This window comes from Lygodium microphyllum, chromosome 26, assembly GCF_053477565.2.
Source record: "Lygodium microphyllum isolate KBCC chromosome 26, Lygodium_microphyllum_v1.1.10, whole genome shotgun sequence".
Classification (NCBI taxonomy): domain Eukaryota; kingdom Viridiplantae; phylum Streptophyta; class Polypodiopsida; order Schizaeales; family Lygodiaceae; genus Lygodium; species Lygodium microphyllum.
In genome coordinates, this window is record NC_141160.1 from 53,132,410 (window position 1) to 53,154,286 (window position 21,877).

Genomic DNA, 21,877 nt, shown 5'->3' on the forward strand with positions numbered 1-21,877 from the left:
GTGCTACTTTTGAATTGATATGTTCTTCATATTGCACTTTGCCAATCTAACTTTATCAAAGTCCCATCAAAGCCTTTTGGATGCTAGACCCCAAAACTCCTAGTCATAGAAGAACAACCCAAAATGGAGGAGAAAATCCCAAATGTATCAACCAATGTAACCTCCTTGGACACACTTGCCATGGTAAGCCAAGATGATAACTCATAGGACTACGAGACTTAGCCAATGGGTATAGTTGAGTCCTCTTATGGTGGAGAGTAAGAGTAAAGAAAACAGACATAGTCTATCACCTTAAGCTTAAACATTGATCTAGCCATGCATCCATTAAGGGTAAATAGATATGCTAAGAATAAGGACATTTGAACATGTTGCCACATAGCTTTTCATATGAGAATTTCAAATTGCTAGCCTACAATGAAGATAAAGTGATAATTCTTATGAACAAACATTTCATTTCTTAGCATTCACCTTACCTAGTATGCCTTTTTATTACTCTAAGCCATTTTTTGCACAATCGAAGTTTTATTTCCTAACATTCACTTTACCCAATAGTGGTTTTTCATTAAGCTTTGTTGCACTTAGAGAGTTGTCCCTTTTTGTGCACATTGATTTCCATTAGGCTTTGTTGCATGTGACTCGATTGTACTTTTGCCACACCTCAAGCACTCTAGCTCATCATGTGCTTCTATCTTAACATATGAACTCTCACTTCATATTGGAAAGAATCATAGCTCTTTTTCACATGACATTGTACACACACACAGAGGGTCATCAAGCTTAGTACAATTTTCCTTACACATCAATATTTTGAATACCAAGAGCTTTCAAGACTTTGTATTCATTTCATACAGACTTTAAAGGTTTATGTTGAATTTTTGTTCTTCTTTGGTCAATTATTCCATTGGGTGGTTATAAACGTATCTAATTCATTTACTTCTCTTGCAAGGAGATTTGATCTTATCATATCTTTAATGTAAAAAGTTGCATGATGTCTTCATTTGACTTTCCAAATTACATTCACCTACTTTTTCATTCAATTGTGTGGACATTTAACTACTTTTTCTTTTTTTTTACATACCTATCACTTTTCTTTTTGAACATAGGGAGCTCTCTCTCTCTCTCTCTCTCTCTCTCTCTCTCTCTCTCTCTCTCTCTCTCTCTCTCTCTCTCTCTCTCTCTCTCTCTCTCTCTCTCTCTCTCTCTCTCATGCACTCATATATGCACACGCAAAGTATGGATGTATGTGTTGGAGCCCCGTTGTCCTTATAAAGCTCATTTTTTGCCATGGAAACCCCTTGGAGAAATCTTGCAAAAAAGACAAATATCCTTCTCATTCTAAACAACTCCAACAACAATTATTGTCTTATCACATAGTGAATCATGCCTTTTGGTTCATATTGATGTTAAAGTGTGAACATCGTGTGAACACAACTAACTAATTTGCACGTTTGTCTCTTCATTCTTGTTAGGTTTGGTTCAATCGTATCTATCATCTTTATTTTGGTTCATATAAGGGAGGTTATGGTTGAGTATTCTTGGGCACTAAAAATGTGCTTTTCAATAGTAGTTGTGCTAAATAGTGGAGCTAGTGAGTAGCAAGGACTAGAACCACTCCTTAAGTACTTTTCATAGTAGTTGTGCCACTATAAGGAATAAGGGCAACAACCAATCCTTACATACTTTTAATTTGTGCTAGTAAAGAGAGCTAGAGCATGAAATACATGGTGGGCTCACCATGAGAGACAAAGATCATAAGTGGATGAAAGGGATAGAACTTGTTCTTTTTTGCACCAACAAACAAGAAAGCTTATGTGGAAGCTTAAGTGGACTCATGAATAATCACAATCTTCCTTCTTTGACACATGTCTCAAAAGAGAGAGAGGGAGAGACAAAGAGAGAGAGCCTTTTAGCTCAAAGAAGAGTCTTTGCTACCTTCTTCCTTCTAAGCATCCCTATCCTAATATCTCTTTTCATGCATCATCCAAAAGACAAAACATCATTATTAAGGCTCGTCCTAACTATCCCTCAAATGATAATGGCAATATCTTGCCTCATACAAGCCACACAAGTTACATTGAAGTAGCCGCTTCTTCATGCAAACCAAGCTTGATTTTTTGGGGATCTTGTTTAGTCTATACACACCTACAACTACAAATGGAAGAATCCATCAAATGGAAGAATACATCACTTTACACCTTCCATGTTCCACATCATGACAAGGAGGATGCTCCCATGAAGCTGTTGACACATTATTTTACCTTGTGGATTAGCTATGGATTGATCATAAATATGTCAAATCATTCACCCATGGGTTCCATAATGCATTAGAAGTGACATATATGACCATTGTGAAAGATGTTTATCTTTGGGTCCTAAGACATTGTGGTACAATCTCAAATAGACTTTTTGATCCCCTTGTCACTTTTGGTCTAACTCTTTGATAGACTAAAGGTTTTTTGTAGCCTTTGGAAGTGTCAAACTTTGACATTTGGTCTAACTCATTAACATATTGAAGATTTCTCATAGCCTTTGGAAGTGTCAAACTTTCACACTTGTTCATAGTAATATTAAACCATTTTATAGTTTTTGTTTTCACTAGTACAGATGTCTCACCACCCTAATGCTTTTACATTGTTTATTAATATTAGTAACATTAATTCAGTCACATTTGGTGTTTTGGTTATTACACATCTCACACAAGGATCTTGTGTTATTGTTCCTTATTACAAGCTAGAATTGTCTCACTACCCTTTGTAGTGCAACATATGATTTATAAATTTATAATTTTATTAATTCAATCCAATTTTATGTCTTCATTACACCATGAGGTTCGATGTTTCTTAATGCAACCTAGATTTTAGGTTCAATCAATTAATGCAACCTAGATTTTAGGTTCAATCAAAATAAGTGTTTTATTATAATATATTTTGAATAATGGTATCCTCACCTCCATAGTGCAAATATTATTTATAAATTATTTATTATTTTGATCTAGTTTTATGTTTTCATTAAATATGTCACACAAGGAGATTCAATGCCTCGTAATGCAACCTCGATTTTAGGTTAACTAGGAGAATCATATTTGTTGCAAAATATTGTGAACAATGGTTATGGTGATGATACTTCAAATGGCATAATCATATTCTGTGTGGCCTTTTCTTGAATAAAAAGTCCCCTTTTCTTGCATCCTTCTTTGCCAAATTCAACCCACTACTCCTATAAAACACACTTTGTTATAAATAGACTTCTAGAGATAATAAACTTATATATGTGAGAAAATATTTATATTCTTCTATTATGATAGATAGTTGCTTTTCATATCCTTTTCATGTGGATCCACTCATATGGGTTAAATTTTCTTATCTAAAGGTAGCAAAACCACCCTAAAGACTTGTGCAACATTTAGACCATGTCAAAGTGGTACATAGATTTGGTCTAGCTACCTTCAAGAGTTATGTGTGTGTAAACATCAACTTGTTACAACTACCTTCAAGAGTTATGGTGCGTATACATTAGTGTGATACATCAAATATGCTATAAAATTTCATATGGTTTCATCTATCATGAGCCACTTTTGTACTTAAAAAGTTTTGAATAAAAGGGGAATATCACATACAGACAATGGAAAAAAATCCCCACCAAAGCTTATTGGACTTACAACATCCCTACCAAAATGAATTGAGTATCTCCTAGATACATTGCTCATGTATTAAATCCTACCTCCTACCCTATTCCTCTTTCCATTTTATCTCAAGCAAGCATAACCTCCAAAGAACCTTTTACTTATACTAAACGTTTTAATGTAGATGGTATGGATAGAAGACTGAAGGATATGGGGTAGATCTCACCTCCTAGGCTTCTTCTTTAGAGAGTGTATCCAACTCTCTTGGGTGCTTAATTCTATTGTTTTTCAACCACTTAACTACTCACATTTTGGTAACTTTTAGCACCTAGAGTTTTCTTACTCACCCAAAGTTCACTAGCCAATAATACTTACCTTACCTCTACTAGCTTCCCTAAATCTCATTCACTTTTATCATGGCTTAAGATACATTGGCCCTTTGAATCTTCCTTTTTGAATTAACTTGTTGAAAAAAAATGTAAGCATCTATGAAGCTCCACATAGCAATAAACTTGATGCACTCCATTTGGCATTTGAATTCGCCTAGTGTAATATTTCCTCCCTCTTGAGAAAGTTTTCATCCCTCTTGAGAAAGTTTTCGCCTAGTGTAATATTTCCTCCCTCTTGAGAAAGTTTTCATGTCCAAGAGTGACTTCACTTTGGACTTTTTGAAGTTATTCCATTATTGGAAATTTGGGGCATACATATTTCTTAATATATAGATTCTTTTTACTTTAGTGATATTTGCTTTGATGTTAATGGTCTCAAATCAAATTCTTACCCTCTTTTACCAAAAACTATGATTATCATCTATTTGAGAGTACATTCACATGTTTATAACTCTATTTTTAAGTAATTGAATTAGTTAACACATCCTTTGTAAAGATGTGTAGTCCATTTTATACTAATGTTCTACCATGGAATTCAAAGCATTCCTATTCATATATCTTATCTGTGTGTGATCCAATAACTTGTTGAGACTTAGCTAGTACTGAATGATGTTTTGGAGTTCATATTGATGCAACAATCTCTTGCTTTGCAAGATAGGCTTCTAATGTTGCTCAAGAGGTAATTGAGGCTCCTTTTGTGTAGTTTTTTGATAGTAATAGATGGATCAAGTTTTTCTCCCTTAGATCCATTCTAAGTAGGTTGTCCTTCCCCCTTATAAACTTATAGATTCTCAAGCTACTAATTCTTGTACTTGGAGCAAGTTACATAACCATCATAGACTTCTTTAACAAATATCTCTCATCAATTTGCAATTTTATTGAACCAATTGAATTTTCTCATTGCTTTCTTCTCAAGTTGGCTTTGACTTGATTCTTCTTTAGGCTATAGGCACTAAATGTTATGGAAATCATGAAGACACCAACTTTAATAAAAGATAGATTGAATGGCCTCTAATCTCCTTACCACATGACTTCTTGCATGCTTGAATTTTCTAATTACTTATTCACTTAGTTGATGTCAAAATCCTAAATTGATTTGGAACATGTATCATGACTCTTCAGGCACAAAAGGCTTATCAATCATCTTTGGCTATCTCTCAAATAAGCCATCATTTGGAATCTTGAACTAAAGCACAAACATTGTGTCGTTTTGACCATCTATGATACTTCTAACCCATGCTCACTATATTGTTGCATAAGACACCATCTCTAGTTATGCATCTTGCATGTTTTACTCTTTGGGCATGGCATACATCTAGCTTATACAAGGATGTGATCATATGCATCCTAGTTTAGTGCAAATAGTCTCACTAATTAAGAACTAGTCTTTGGATAAAATATGTATGCATCTCTACAATGCATATTTTGTGTGTACATCCTTAGGTTTAGGTGCAACCACTATTAAGGAAACACATATATCATAGGCATGCAAGCCTAGTATGCAAACCCTTATATCTATTTGTTAATATGCTCTTAAATGTCATTTTCTAATGTTAAAAATGTCTTTTTGTTAAATGTCTCTGTATATATACTTTTCTACTTAGAACTTAACCACTCCAAGTGTAGCAAAACATAAACTCTTTATGTAATTGTAAGTGACACTTTTAATAACTCGGTGTGTGTGTGTGTACACATAAATATAGTGGATCCTCTAAGTGTTTAATTTGTGTTGTGTTTTTGTTAATATTGTTGCTCTAGGGTATTTCAACATTGCTAAATTATCAACACATCTATACTAATCTCCTTTCCCTCCTTCTCTAATTGATTGATCCAATGATTATCTTAACATTCAAAGTGATTGATCCTATAAAAAAATTTGATGCCCTACATACATCAAAGAAGTATGGCTTCACATTTGCTAGGAAAATGCAACATGCCTTAACTACCATTTACAATTGTCTCCATTTGTGTGTACTAGGCTAAAGCATGAATTGCTAGTGCTAGAGAGTTGTGCTTGTGGACACATCACTTTGATCACACTAGACACCTAAGCAAAATGAAATTTAGCGATCTTGTATCAATGGATGTCTTAAGAAGATTAATCCAAGAGTAAAAGTCCACAAGACTGGGGTCTACTTATAAAAATTTAGGTGGATACCCTTTCTCTATGTTAGTACTTTAAAGTGGACATATTAGCACCACAAATTCATGCTTTATCCCTTGTATTTTTGTTTTCTTCAAAAGTGCAAGTCTAATGAATGATATGCATAACTTGCTCCTTTAGACCTAGACCGAAAGGTGTCAATTACCTAATCATGACATCTGTGTAATTGTTACTTTTTCTAAAAGAACACATTTAAAATTTTATCTCTTCAACAATTTCCTTTACTTTACTTTCTTTAATTCTCATATGTGTGCTATGTTTTTACAATATATACATGGACTATTATAATCAAGGTACTAAATAACTTAAAATAGTGGAGCATTTAATACAAATTACTATGGAACTAACTCCCCTTTAAATATTATTGAATTCTTTGTTCGAAACTTCATTGGTTTGCTTTCATTCAATTGGTTGGATCAACAATTGATGACTAGCCAATCTCATATAAGGGAGTAAGATATCCAAAAAAAGCATTATTAGCTTGTGTTTTACATGTACAATGTTTTATGTTGTGCTACACAATAGTAGAGCAGTTGCTAGAATAGTATATGTGTTATGGTAGACATGCATGTATGCTCCATAGGGTGCAATGCAACATACACAAGCCATACTTATTAAATTGAATGTTATGCTATTAAATTGAATGTTATGCTATATATTAGCATTTGGGTTTTAAAGAACATGTGTTGTGTTGTAGGCTGCACTAGATACAACATTTTTCTTTTATAAAGAGTTATTATGCTTATCTACTAAATCATTTTCTAGGTGCTATGTCATGTAGCAACAATTTTGTTAGGTGAATGACTTTTCAATGTATAATAAGTGATTATCTATGGAGAGAGAGAGAGAGAGAGAGAGAGAGAGAGAGAGAGAGAGAGAGAGAGAGAGAGAGAGAGAGAGAGAGAGAGAGAGAGAGAGAGAGAGAGAGAGAGAGAGAGAGAGAGAGAGAGAGAGAGAGAGAGAGAGAGAGAGAGAGAGAGAGAGAGAGGGAGAGGGAGAGGGAGAGGGAGAGGGAGAGGGAGAGGGAGAGGGAGAGGGAGAGGGAGAGAGATAACTCAAGAAGTTTTTGTGGGTACTCCATTACCCTTATTCTTCATTCTCTTCACTTATATATGAATGCATAGTGTGTATATATACAAGGGATGCTTGCCTTGGCCTTTGCCATTGGCCTTTACGCCAAAAACCTCCCACTTAAAGGCCAATGTGCCTTTAAGAGAGAATAAATAGTGAAGATACTATCTAACATGTCAACATTGTATAGTGTGCAAAGCATTTAGAAGATAAACCCTTCATAAGAAGATCTACATGGTCATCATCTATGTGAATCTTGACAAGCTCTGTTTGCTTATCATCAAGTACCTCCTTGATGAAGCGATATTTCACCTCAATATGCTTTGCATGAAAGATAGGATTCTATGCTAAAAGAAAAATGGGAATCTCTCGTGCAATACATACATCCCCCACTATACTAGTAAGCATCAATGGCAACAATATATTTCATCTAAATGATAGGCAAAGTGGTATATGGCTACAATCAAGAGACCCATGAAACAGTACCTCCTGTGAATGTGAAAACAAATCTTGTCATGGACTTCTTAGAGTCTACATTCCTTGGAAAATCTACTTTGCACAACCAATGACAAATGCATATTCACATTGTTCTTGTTTCATTCAAGTATCTTAGGATACTCTTCACTGCTTCTCTAAAATTCTTGCTAGGGTTTACCATAAACTATCTAACCACTCGCACTATTGAAGGAATGTTTGGATGTGTAGCTACCATAGCATACACAAAGCTACCAACCATAGATGCATAAGCTACCTTTGCCATTTCAACCTTCTATCATGTCCCCTTGATTGAGTTTCAAATATGAGGCAACAAAACACATATAGCCCCCCCTCCATTTTGAAATGCTCAAATACTATCCCAATGTACTCCTATTTGATATAGATAGAGAACTTTCTTATGTATATCCCTCATAATCCTCAAGCGAGTGTTCCCCATATCCTTCATATCAAAGGTTTCATGCAACCATTTCTTTAACACATCCATCTCCATGATAGGGTTCTCGATAATAAGCATGTTATCCGTACAAAGTATCAAGATCATGAGACTACCATCCATAACCTTCTTTATGTAGAGACAATAATTTGTCTTTCTCCGTGTATATCCTTAAGAGACCTTATAAAATCATCAAACTTATGGTACCACTCCCTTGGAACTGGCTTCAATCCATAAATAATTTTTTGAAGCTTACATACCAAATGTTCCTTGCCCTACACAACAAACCCTTCTAGTTGTTGCATGTAGATGTCATCATGCAAGTCCCCAAGCAAGAAAGCTATATTTACATCCATCTAGACAAGCTCCATCTCCTTCTTGGAAACCAATGCAAGCATTGTACGAAGCTCATCTTGACTATTGGTAAGATGTTCTTATCAAATTCTATTCCCTTTTCTTGCCTAAAGCTACAAACCTTTCCTTATACTTAGGCAATGCATCTCATGGTGATATTCTCAGCTTATAAACCTATTTTCATGGTAATGCATGCTTGCCTTTAGGCAACAAATTCAACTTCCAAGTGGCATTTGCTATATCAAAGAATCCATCTTTGATTACATAGCCTTTTTCTACTTGTGACTATCATCCCTTGATAAAGAATCCTCATAACATAAAGCCTCTCCACCACAATCTATCACAATGACATAATCAAGAGATGGAGTTATCTCTATGGACATCTAGGGACTCATAATTCATCTCAATACCTACTCACTTGAGCATTTTCCTCTCCCAACTTTCTATCCCACTAAATGTGAGGCTATCCATTAGCTATTTTCTAGGTTTCCTAGGCACATATAATGTGGAACAAGTTGTGCATGCTACTCATATTGCGGTTGTCCATCCTTCTCAAATACCACCTTGCATATCTCAATGGACTTCATAGGTTGTTTATGCATCTCTTCTTCATTGAATATCAAATCATGGTTGTACTAGATCCTAGAATTAGTACCTCCTCCCTCTTGAATCTCCATATCAAAGAAAAATATAATATAATTAGTACCTCCTCCCTCTTGAAAACTTGGGTCAAAATGGGCATGTTGAGAAGATGACTAGGAACATTCAAGAAAAGAGTTAAAGCATGATGTCTAATGCAAGTTATACATATGGTTTTTGGGTTGAAGCTATCAAAATAGTGGATCACTTTATCAATAAATGACTTAACAAGTCATTGGATGGAAAGATTCCTAAAGAGAAACCTCCTGTTGTAGTAATGCTTTCTCTTTTTGAAGTCAATTAATGACAGACAAAGCTTCAATTGCTGTAACATTTGTCACGTTTCTCTCCTTTTCAAGTTCAACAGAAAGCCAATGAATCATCTCAATTGGAGATTTAATTATAAAGTGTACCTCATGTGGAACTTTAGAAAAACCATACAAACTAACTACATTATGCAAGTCTTGATATCCAACCAACTCCTATAAAGGAAATGTAGTGCTAATCTTGCAATCCTGCTCTTCCTATAGAGGAATTACAATGCTAATCTTGTAATACTGCAATTTGTGTAGTGGAACACTGACTTGTTCTTTAGATTGAGCAATGCAATGACTTGAAATATTATCTTGCATGCTAAAAACATCAATATCTTGAATAAATACATTCAAAGATGGTGCATTTTGCACTACGAGTAGTGGCACTTCTTCAAGTTCTTGCAAAGTTCCTTCATTGAAATCCAATTTAATAGCTGCATTATCTTTCTTAACATCAATAAGAGAACCAAGAAAATCATCCACAATGACATCCTCATTGTGAAAACCATAATCCTCAAACTTATCATCGATAACAACATTATCTTCTTGAATACATAACTGATCTCCTTGATAACCAATCTGATCATCTTCATTGTTGATAACTTCTTGCTTGATTAAACCTAATTGGACATTGATTACAACAGTTTGCAAAATACCAAAATATGAAAAATACTTTGGGATTATTGATGCAAAGTGTGTGATGATCTACTCTTCCATTGGCAAGTTGCTCTGTTGGGTTTAGGGCACTTGAGGATTCTTGGCTTCTTTGGCTCTTGTCCTCTCTTGCTCCCTTTACCTCAATCTTTGACAAGTCCATGAGTAAAGAGCACCAATCATTATCATCATCACTTGAAATCTAAATCTAAATCCAAAATGTCTTTATATCTTTCCTCGAGCTTTTCAACAGTTGTAAGCAATCTTCGAACTGCTTTTCTTGCCTTCATGATCATCATGCCATTCATAAGCATCATGGAGAATATCCTTAAAAGAATCCAACTTATCCCATGCTTTATCTATCTTCAAACTTGAACCCTTCTTTGCTGGCTGATGAAAACTTATTGCGGATACCATCAAACTCATTACATAAACCAAACATGAAGAAATACTTGTAGGATTTTCCTTCTTCACAAGATCCATGAACATAAAAACAATTCTTTGAAGTATGTCCAGACTCAAAATAAACTTTGAATCATTGCAATTAATCATATAGAAATTTTAAACTTCATAACTGAAAGCGAAGGCTCTCTTATTAATCCTACATAGGCTTCCTATAGTAGGCAAAAGATATTGCTTCCTCATTGTGAATTAGCACTTTCATGCAATCTCCCAATATGCTTAACACTTGAAAAATATGTGACTTTCTTGCCTTCATGATCATCATGCCATTCATAAGCATCATGAAGAATATACTCAAAAGAATCCAACTTCTCCTATGCTTTGTCCATCTTCGAACTTGAACCCTTCTTTGCTACATTAACGAAAACTTCTTGCAGATACCATCAAACTCATTTCATAAATCAAACATGCAGAAATACTTGTAGGATTTTCCTTCTTCACAAGACCCATAAACATAAGAATAATCCTTTGAAGTATGTCTAGATTCAAAACAAACTTTGCACATTTTTTTCTTCTTCTATAATTTACCCATTGCAATTAATCAGATTGAAATTTTAAACTTCAAAACTGAAAACGAAACCTAAATGCTCTCTTGTTAATCCTGCATAGGATTTCTATAGTAGGCAAAAGATATTGCTTCCTCTTTGTCACTAGATTTAGCCAGAGTTTACTATACAAAGAGGGTATTCATGCAATAATTCTTGCATTTTGAAATGTCTCTATGAACAATCTAGCTCTATTTTCATCAAGGAATATTCATGCTTCTCCTCGTGCATTCTTCTAAAACTCTTGATGTTGTTGCTTTGCTAATGATTTTGTGTGCGCCTTATAACAAAAGGCATGGCGCCAATATTTATTTAAGTGCACTTATTTATTAAAGCACTTGACAAAACATTTATTATCTTGTATGCACATAGACACTCATTAAATATTTCATTATTTGATATTTGTATTTGGGCACAACCCGACTTTTGGATGCCCAAATGCCTTACTTTATATTTGGGAAAAAGCAAACACAAAAGCAAAATCATGCTATTTGTAAAGTGGGCTATTTTTTAGCTTGAAGATAAATAAATCTTTAAGTATATGCCTTGTGAAGCGCTCACACAAGGCATGGGGGGAGATTGCACCCAATTTTTCTTTTTGTCCCATGTCATGCAAATTTACTTTTGCTTTGTACTTGAAATTATGAAGGTTTGTAGAGTTCATTGTTCTTGGGGACCTTCAGGCATTCACTACAAAAGCATCTAGCATCTGATTTGTGCACCGGTGGTATCAAAGTGGAGCTGAGATGATCAAGAGCTTCCAATTGCTTGTCATCTCGCGCGAAGGCGCAGCTCCTAGAACGAACGGGTTCTATAGGCTGTCTCGCATCGAATTAACAACACAGGCGTGTTCTTGGAGGTGAAAAACCCCTTGCTATACCCTCTGATCGCGAAGGACCACGCGCAGGAGGCGAAGGACTGTGAACATACTCCCACACAAAGTGTGAATTTACAGAGAGAAGCAGGAGGGAGTTTTTTAAGTATGAGTTTTAGATAAGCTTGAGGAGCTTAAAAGAGGCACAAGCCTCTCAAAATTGATGCTTTATGGCTGGGAGTATGTCCTCAACGACGACGAGACGACGGTGACATCCTTTGACAGCAAGCAATTAAAAAAAAATGAATTACCTAAGCTTAAAAGCTTAAGTCAATTAAGCTACTCAATAAGGCTTAATCATCCAAGTCACAACTCTACCTTCCTCAAGTGGTTGTTCACACTCTTTTACACCGATTTGGTTTTCAAACTTCTTCAAATTCTATTCACACTCGCAATGTTGCTGAACCAGATTCAGCAAGAGCATTGTCATGCGCATGCCTAAGAAGATCATGTTCACATGCAGGCCTACGAAGATCACATTTGTGCTTGAACAAGGTCGTCCCAATTATCGAGATCACAAAAGAAAATTTGTGACGGTAGCATAATGCAAGCCGCCTATGAAATATTTGAAGTGCCTACTCATACGCTGCTTCCTCCTATTTAAAAGCCATAAAAAATAAGCCTTGTAAACCCAAATTTGAGCTACGCTCATCCTTCTAACAAGATTTTGAGTGTGTGAGGTTATTTGAGATTTTTGTAGGATGTTGGATCATAACATGGATTATTTTATGGGCGAAGGCGATTTGCCAGAGCTAACTATGGAACATAAATTGGATCTAATCATGATGCAACTTCAAGAAGAGCAAAGGGAACGTCAAAACTTGCAAGCACAATAGACTGCACTTCAAAAATCCGTTGTCAAGCAAGACGGAGTGCAACCTAAAGATGTCATTCGATGTACTATTGATGTGGCGCTCGATGCACAGGCTCTCAGGAAAGAGGCCAAGATAAGTAAAAGAAATTTTAAATTCCGCACTTTTAATGGCCAACATGATGGCAAAACTATTCTTGCTTTCATTAGTTAGTTTGACGACTATTTTCATGAAGAGAAATATGTTGAAAAAGATAAACTTAGATGCGTCACTAACCATCTAGCAAATAGAGCATCATTATGGTGGACTATTGTCTGCAAGAGTGTTGATTGTCCCTCTACTTGGAAAGCCTTTCAAAAGAAATTTTTGTAGAATTTTCTTCCGCCTCAATTCCATGAGAAAGCCATCAAATAGTGGAATCTCCTGCAACAAAGAGATCGTGAATCCATCCTGCAATACACTGAGCATTTCTAGAGTGTCTTAGTTCAACTTTGAATGCTTGAAGATGTTCATGAGGTGACCCATAAATGCAAGTACATGTCCGGTTTTCTTGGTCACTTCTATATGAAAGTGAATATGTTCAAGCCAAAGACTTTAGAGGATGCAATTTCTTTAGTGCATGATGTGGAGGATAAAATTCGTGGATGAGAAAAGTGACCTCAACAATTTTCGGTTAATGGTAACTTTGATACAAAGCAATTCAATTCTAATTTTTGAAAATTCAATCAAAATCTCTTTGCTCCTTCTTTTCGTAAACCTTGGACTCGACCTCCTGCTTTACCATCAATTGCTAATTCAAACCCTAAGCCTTCCCCTCAGCCAAATCCCAATATACCCAAATTTCCAGCCCTTACCAACAATGTCTCGAAAGCAAAGCTTATAGTTTGCTACAAGTATCATCAACATGGACACTTAGCAAAGCGAACTGTCAATCCAAGAAGCAAAATATTCAAATCAATCACTTGGGAGTAACTGATGACGAGGACCATGAAGATATGCCAGACTTCATTGAAGATGATGATGATATTGATGATGCTTCAGATACTTTACTAGGTATGCCAAATCCTCATTCGTTATTAACAATAAAATGTTTTATGCATGGTCAAGAAAAGATTGTTTTGCATGATAATGGAAGCATGCATGATTTTATTTCCATAAAGTTGGTAAAAGAATTGAATTTATCTACTATTTCAACTCATTATTGCCATAAAGGCTGCATTCTTAGGCACTAGATATAATGGTACACAAGAAGTGCATGATTTAGAGATTAAAATCAGTGATTATGTTGAGAGTAAAAATTTATTGGTTGTGCCTTTACAAGCTAGTGATATTATTTTAGGAATGCCTTGGAGTCACAAATATAACCCTGACATAGGCTATTTCACACATTCTATGAAAATTCCTTTTAACGGAAACCAAATCACATTACATGGATTGCACACCTTTGATAATTTTCCACTGCTTAGTCACACACAAGCTAAACGTGCATTGAGAAAATGTAGTAAATCATATTTAGTATGGGTGAATGAAATTGAAGGTAAGAAAATAAGATGCATCCTAGGCATGCATAATTTCTTTCACAATTTAAAGATTGTTTTGCTGATGGTTTACCACTTGGTTTACCACCTACACATCCTGAAGACCATAAAATAGATTTAATCCCAGGTTCTCAACCACCATGTAAAGCACCTTATAGACACAATCAGATTGAACAAAAAGAAATCCAAACACAAGTTGGAACCAAGGACTCATTAGGCCCAATAGTTCTCCTTTTGTGCACTTGTCCTATTAGTTAAGAAGACAAATAATACCTATAGGATGCGTATTGACAATCTTGCCCTAAACAAAACCACTGTTAAGAATAGATATCCAATCCCTTGGGTAGACGACCTCATGGATAAACTACAAGGGGCCACTGTTTTTAGCAAGATAGAGCTCAAGTCTGAATATCATCAAGTACGTGTGAATACATCTGACATTTTTAAGACTACATTTAGAACTCAGTTTGGTCATTATGAATTTCTTGTTATGCCTTTCGGTTTGATCAATGCACCATCTACATTCAATCTTATGATGAATTGTATATTTTTGAAGTATCAGAATTGTGTGATTGTTTTCTTTGATGATATTTTGGTTTTCAGTAAGGATGAGAATGAGCATTGTAAACATGTATCTTTAGTTTTCAATTGTTGAAAGAGAATCAATTGTATGCTAACCCTGATAAGAGTGAATTTTTCCAAACCTAGATTGAATACTTAGGTCACATTGTTTCTTCTGATGGTATTCGCATTGATCCTAAAAACATAAAGGAAAATTTGAATTGGCCAATCCCTAAAAATATGCATGAGTTACATTCTTTCTTAGGTCTTGCCAGCTTTTATAGAAAATTTGTGAGAAATTTTTCATTGCTTGCATTGCCTTTGACGAAATTATTAAAGAAAGGTGTTGTGTATTGATGGTCTGACAACCAGCAAAAGTCTTTTGATTTGTTGAAACATGCTTTAACACATGCTTGCAATTACCTGATTTTAGTCGACCATTCTTCCTAGTAGTCACTGATGCTAGCAGATCAGGAATAGGAGCTATCCTCATGCAAGATTTGCATTCCATAGCCTATTCTAGTTGCAAACTTAAACCTTCTGAGCTGAAGTATTCCACTTATGATAAAGAATTGTTAGTTGTAGTTCAAGCCTTACGTCAATGGAAACACTATATGATGGGATCCGAATTTATGATTAAAACTTACCAGCAAAGTATCAAACATCTCCTTAGTCAACCACAAATTTATGACCGCCATATCAAATGGTTTGCTTTCATTGAAAGTTTTCATCCACTTATACAATATCAGCTAGGAAGAGAAAATGTTGTTGCCGATGCATTGAGTAGAAGACCAAGTATCCATAATATTTCCGTTCTATCCTTTGGTTCCCTTACACCTATGAAGGATACCTATGACCATGACCCAGTTTTCAAGCTGATTGGAATAAATTAGTCGCTAATAACTGGATTCCAATTGATTCTTCGTCTTATTCTGATGGATTTATGTTTTATGAGAAAAGATTGTGTGTCATTGTTCAATTTAGGTCATTTGTATTGCATGAAATTCATTGTCCTCCATGTCAATGTCATAGAGGTATTATTTCCACTTTAAGAACATTTGTTGAAGATTTTTACTGGCCGCAAATGGAATCTGATGTTTCTAACTTTGTTTCTGAATGTTTAATTTGCCAAAGAGTCAAGCAACACCATGGTAAGCAATATGGTTTGTTAATGCCTTTACCAATTCTTGACTATCCATGGGAACATATTTCAATGGATTTTATAACTAGTTTGCCTAATACACAAGCTAATCATGATATGATTTGGACTGTAGTAGATCGATTTAGTAAACAAGCATATTTTCTACCATGCAAGATAATATTAACTATATCCCAAGCTGCACAATTGTTTTTAAAGACTGTTTTCACTAATCATGGTTTGCCAATTTGCATACAATAATACACCACACACAGCTACTCATAAAGCACATTTTAAAATCATTTATGGATATAGATTGCCTACATCTGTCATATCATTGTCGAATAAAGTTAAAGCTATTGATGATATTGCCAATACGCATGCTACTATTTTTACTGAAGTTAAAGATATGATTGTGAAAGCGCAGCAATCATATACTCAATAAGCTAATAAGAAAAGACAAGCCATGAGTTTCAATATTGGTGATTATGTTTGGTTACTCATTGAAAAGAGAAGATTGAAAAGTTTTGAGAAACACCCTATTGTTAAATTAGCACCTAGGTTTTATGGACCTTTCAAAATAATTCACAAGATCAATGACAATACATTTAAATTAGAACTACCCAAACATTGGAAGATCCATAATACTTTTCATATCAGTTTGTTACGACCTTTTAGAGGCCAATTACTTGTCCACCCTGTCTATGAAAACCCTCCTTTGTTAGAAGAAAAAATTGAAATCCTTGAACCTTAAACTATTCTAGATACTAACTTTATGACCACTAGAACTGGCCATAGATATTCTAGGTATTTAGTTAAGTTTAAAAATCATCCTGTTGAAGAGGCCCAATGGATGCAAGCCCGCGACTTAAGTGCTTACCCCTCACTGTTGGCTCCACATTGAGCTAATAGCAATTGAGGACAATTGTTATCCCACCCTGGGGATATGATGCCAGGAGACATATTTCACGATGGATTCCGTGACCACAGTGGATTCCATAAAACTAATTATTTGCTGAGACTCGTACACAAGGTGGATTCCTTGTGCGAGAAGTTGACAGGGATGCCTGTCCTTTTTGGGCGTCAGATTAATTTAATGTGCACGTGGGTGATTCCGCAACATGTGATTCCATAAAATACATATTAAATTAATGGATATTTACGAGTTTAGAGTGCGCACTCGAATTAAATTAAGGTTAGAACAGATTTCCAACCTATTTAATTATTTTGTAGCTGAAGACTGCTAGGTATTCACTTTTGTTGGGTTTTATTTAATTATTTTCTAACAATTGTGAATGTTTCAGTTGATGTGTAGACAGGCAGCGGTGGCATTGGGTAGCATTGGGTGATAACATGAATCCAAATGCCTAGAAGAATTACTATTTTTGATGGGTGCACATCTTATCACTAAAGGCGTGGTGCCAATATTTTTCTTAAGTGCACTTATTTATTAAAGCGCTTGACAAAACATTTATTATCTTATATGCGCATAGGCGCTTGGTCAAATATTTCATTATTTGATATTTGTATTTGGACATAGCCCGACTTTTGGATGCCCAAACTCCTTACTTTTTATTTGGGCAAACGCAAACGCAAAAGCAAAAGCATACTATTTGTAAAGTGGACTATTTTTTATCTTAAAGATAAATAAATCTATAAATACATTCCTTATGAAACTCTCACACAAGGCATGGGGGGAGATTGCACCCAATTTGTCTTTTTGTCTCATGTCGTGCAAATTTGCTTTTGCTTTGTACTTGAAAATATGAAGGTTTGTAGAGTTCTTTGTTCTTGGGTACCTTCCGATATTCACTACGCACGCATCTAGCATCCAATCTGCACACCAGATTTCTACAATTTTCGAGACTTGCTTCTAGATAAAATAATAGAGTAATAGTCCATCATACAAGCAAAAATGCGAAATTAACCATGTGAACTGCATCATCTTGCTTCAGGTAATATATCACTACTTCAGGCAATTGTTATTGCTTCAAGTTTTCACCAAAAAAATCAAATTTTTTGCATTAAAAAAAGGTGTTTCTAGTTAGGCTATAAAATCAGAGATACAAAACTTGGGCAATAATGATAGAATTGCATCATCTTGCTGTAGAAAATGTAGGCAACAATGATAGAATTACATCATCTTGTTGTAGGAAATGTATCACTGCTACATATTGAAATTTTGAATTTCTACCATCAAACAAGCTTGTTTTTGCTAGTGTTTTAAACCAGAGATACAAAGAAGCAATAACAGGGTATACATAGGGAAATCCTTTGAATTGCATACAACGAATTCGTTTTTCTTCCATAAAACAAACTCATTTTTCACATAGCTTCAAACTAGAGGTTTAGGATGACAATGGCAGGATTGGCAATGTGTTATAGCCCATAATCTATGTGGAATGCATAATAGGACTTTAATGCCTCATACAAGAATATAGCACATTGTTGTAAGCAGTATAGTAAGCACATAATGTTGTATCAAGCAACTCTTAGGAAAGTCAAAGATAATGACAGAGGAACATGGAAATACATCATACAACACTAGTAATAGCAAATCAAAGACACCAATCAAAGAATATGCTGGAAACAGATAAAAAACAAAGACATGAATCATGACACCCACTATGAGATTGCATTGATTATCCAAAAGTTTCATCATACAACATGCCATAATTATCAAGAATCAGCAAAAATATGAGAGACACCCATAATACCTCTTCAGGTCATGCCTGAAAATTGCCTACATAACTACACTTCATGAGGCATTTTAACTCAACTTCATACAGAAAATAGTAAAGACCAAGGTAATAGATCATGCTAAGAGCAAAGATAATGCATCAAGCCATGGCTAACAATGAGCTTCTACAAATCTAATACTAGTTGAGATACAGAGTCACAAGCTTGAGGGAGCAAGAGGGTGAGCAAGAAAGAGTGAGAAAAAGAATTTGTGGGTACTTTCCTACCCTTATTTGTGGGTCTTACCTTTATTCTTCATTATCTTCACTTATATATGAATGTAATGTGTGTACACAAATAAGGGGTGTCCTCCCAACCTTTGGTCATTAGCCGTTACCCTAGCAAGAAATAAGGAAGGACAAATTGGCATCGAAATTAGGACCAAATGCAAACTCTACTTAAGATCCCCTTCATTTGATCTTAGTACTTGTTCCAAGCTCCACACATAATTTACTTTCCCTATTTAGAATGCAAAGGAAGTTACAAAATGTTAGCAACATCATCATCCATTCTCAAATGATCTTTCCTCAAAGGATATATGCATATCTAGACATTATTTTAGCTTCTTATTAATACCACCTTTCTTCTTGTTATGTAGTAACCATATTTTGATAGAAGGGCTAATCATTTTAGACTACTTATAATGCTTAATTTTCCCTACACTTCAATATTTGAGATGTAGAAATTATTTTGAAAATGTCAAATTTTTAAATAGCTAGGGTCCCCAATGGGTCTAATGGTTGCTATGTCCTAGAGGTTTGATTGGTTCATGGAAAACTTTAGGAAGAAACCCAAAAAACACAATAACCTTTCCCTTGTTACTATTGAAAGAATAACATCTCTCAAATTCTTTATGAGAACTACCATGATATTTTATTATGTACTCTTTTCTTTTTCCAAAACCTATTGGGAGAATTTTAAGCCCATACCCTTAGTTTTTTATCAAATGTGAAAGAGTATGGATGCTTCTATGAGATCTCCTCACTTCACACATGGGCATGCATGCATCTACGCACACATACATGCACACTCACTCGTGCACACATGTGCACATGTGCATATGCTTACGTACAGCATGAGCATGCGTGTACATGCACGCATGCACGCGCGCACGGGCACACACACAAGGAGGAAACATAGAGACATGGTTGTGATTTTCATATAATAACCAAGCCCATACAGACTAGACCCTTGATCCTTAGTGATAGCTATGTGTTAGAACAAGCTAGACTTAAGTAGAGGATGGATAAATATAGTTCTCTCATTGGGAAAATAGTATTGATTATGGATATAGCTCCTTGCCCTGAATTTTTTTTTGTGGCAAGCACCTTCCCATTCTCCAAGAACTCATGGGAAGAGGTGAATCGGCTCTTTAAAGCTTTCTTGTGGTCATTTGCTAGGAAAAGATCTTGCTTTAGCATTTCATGAACTATAGACTATAGTCATGCTTCCAAGGAGGGTGCAAGGTGGTCTAGGCCTTGAAGACCTACAATGAAAAGTGTTGAGGCTTACCTTGCATTGGCAATGCCTTTTTGAAGATGATGTTGAACTAGAGACATTATTTTTCCCATCATAACTTTGAGACTATGGAAGTGCAAGCCTAAAAAGGTGTGATCCACCACCCCTTCTTAACGAATCAATGTGTTACTATGACACGTGATCACTAAGGAGCTACCCACCTAGGACACACTCTTTAAGATTATGAATGCTTCACCATTTTGTGTGTTTTGTAAAATAAATGTTGAGTCTCCACCTTTTCACGGACTACTTGGAAGTTAAGTAACATTGGTGCAAACTTAGTAGATTCATCAAGAAAGTTGGTTTTAAGGGGGGACATCTCAATGAAATCCACAGTTTTTGGCAACAACGGCAAGCATAATGAGGAAACTTCCAAGATCTGGGACCTACGGTTAGGGGTTTGACAATCCATAAGGGATCCCTGCGACTCCTAATGGAGGAGCTTGAAGATCTCCCATAGGAAATTATTGCCTTGTACAAGAACTGTTGAAAAGCACATGCCTTCAAGGTCACAGCCCATAGGCTATGTAGATCCCCCTAGTTTTATATAGTATCTCATATATGGTTGTAAGTACTAGATCATTTAGCTCTTTTCTAGCCTTTACATGGGTTATGCCCTATGGTCTCATTAGCCCCTTTGCTAAGTAAGTTTTACCGACCTATTTTAGTTTTTTGATGTAGATAACTTCATTATTTAATATAACACTCGCATTATAAGAAATCCTTTCTCATCATCTCTTATCACATCATTACATGCAATTTCTAGTATACTGTAGAAATTTTGGGGCTCCTAATGTTTGGGGAACTTTGTGTTCATACCCTCCACTTCTTTTTTCTACCTCACAATAATTTAGTAAGGAAGAGTGATCTCCCTCTAGGTGATGCATAAGCCTTTGATTATCTATTTTGTTATTTTGAGAGGGACAAATAGTTGCCGTGCTACCTACGAGACAAAAGAAGGGAGACTAATTTGATGTAGTATACATGATGGTTTTGCTTTGCTTTATGTATTTCATCTCAAAAGAATTTATCATTCTTTACAACGTATTAATATGCTTTGCCTAGCAATAGTCCACAAAATGAGAAATGATAGGGGCACAAGGGTGAAAAAGTGTATGCTTGAGCCAAAAAGTTGCATCTATCTATGAGGCCATAGGTAGTGGATGATTTTTATACTTGTGGGACTTTATAATGTCAAGAGATTATTCGCTCAACATATCACTGTACATGGGAAGTAGATTGATAGAATGTCATTCTAGTTTTCTTTTGCAGGAATACTCATCAATATTTACAATAATGAGGGACTCGTTTGAGTGCACAAGACTTGTTGCAATTCCACTATCATTAGAGTAGCAAAGTTGAAGGGGGTAGTACATTGTGATATGTATTGCTTCAATGTTGCTTCTTTTTTAATGAACCATTGTAGTTTGAGAGGTTTGATATGTAGGCCTTCTTTTGTCTTATATTATTATATACCCGTTGGGTTATAAAATATTCATGTGAAAATCATATGTTTTTTCCAAGGCTCTACTGCTAAGTTTTGCAAAGTTCC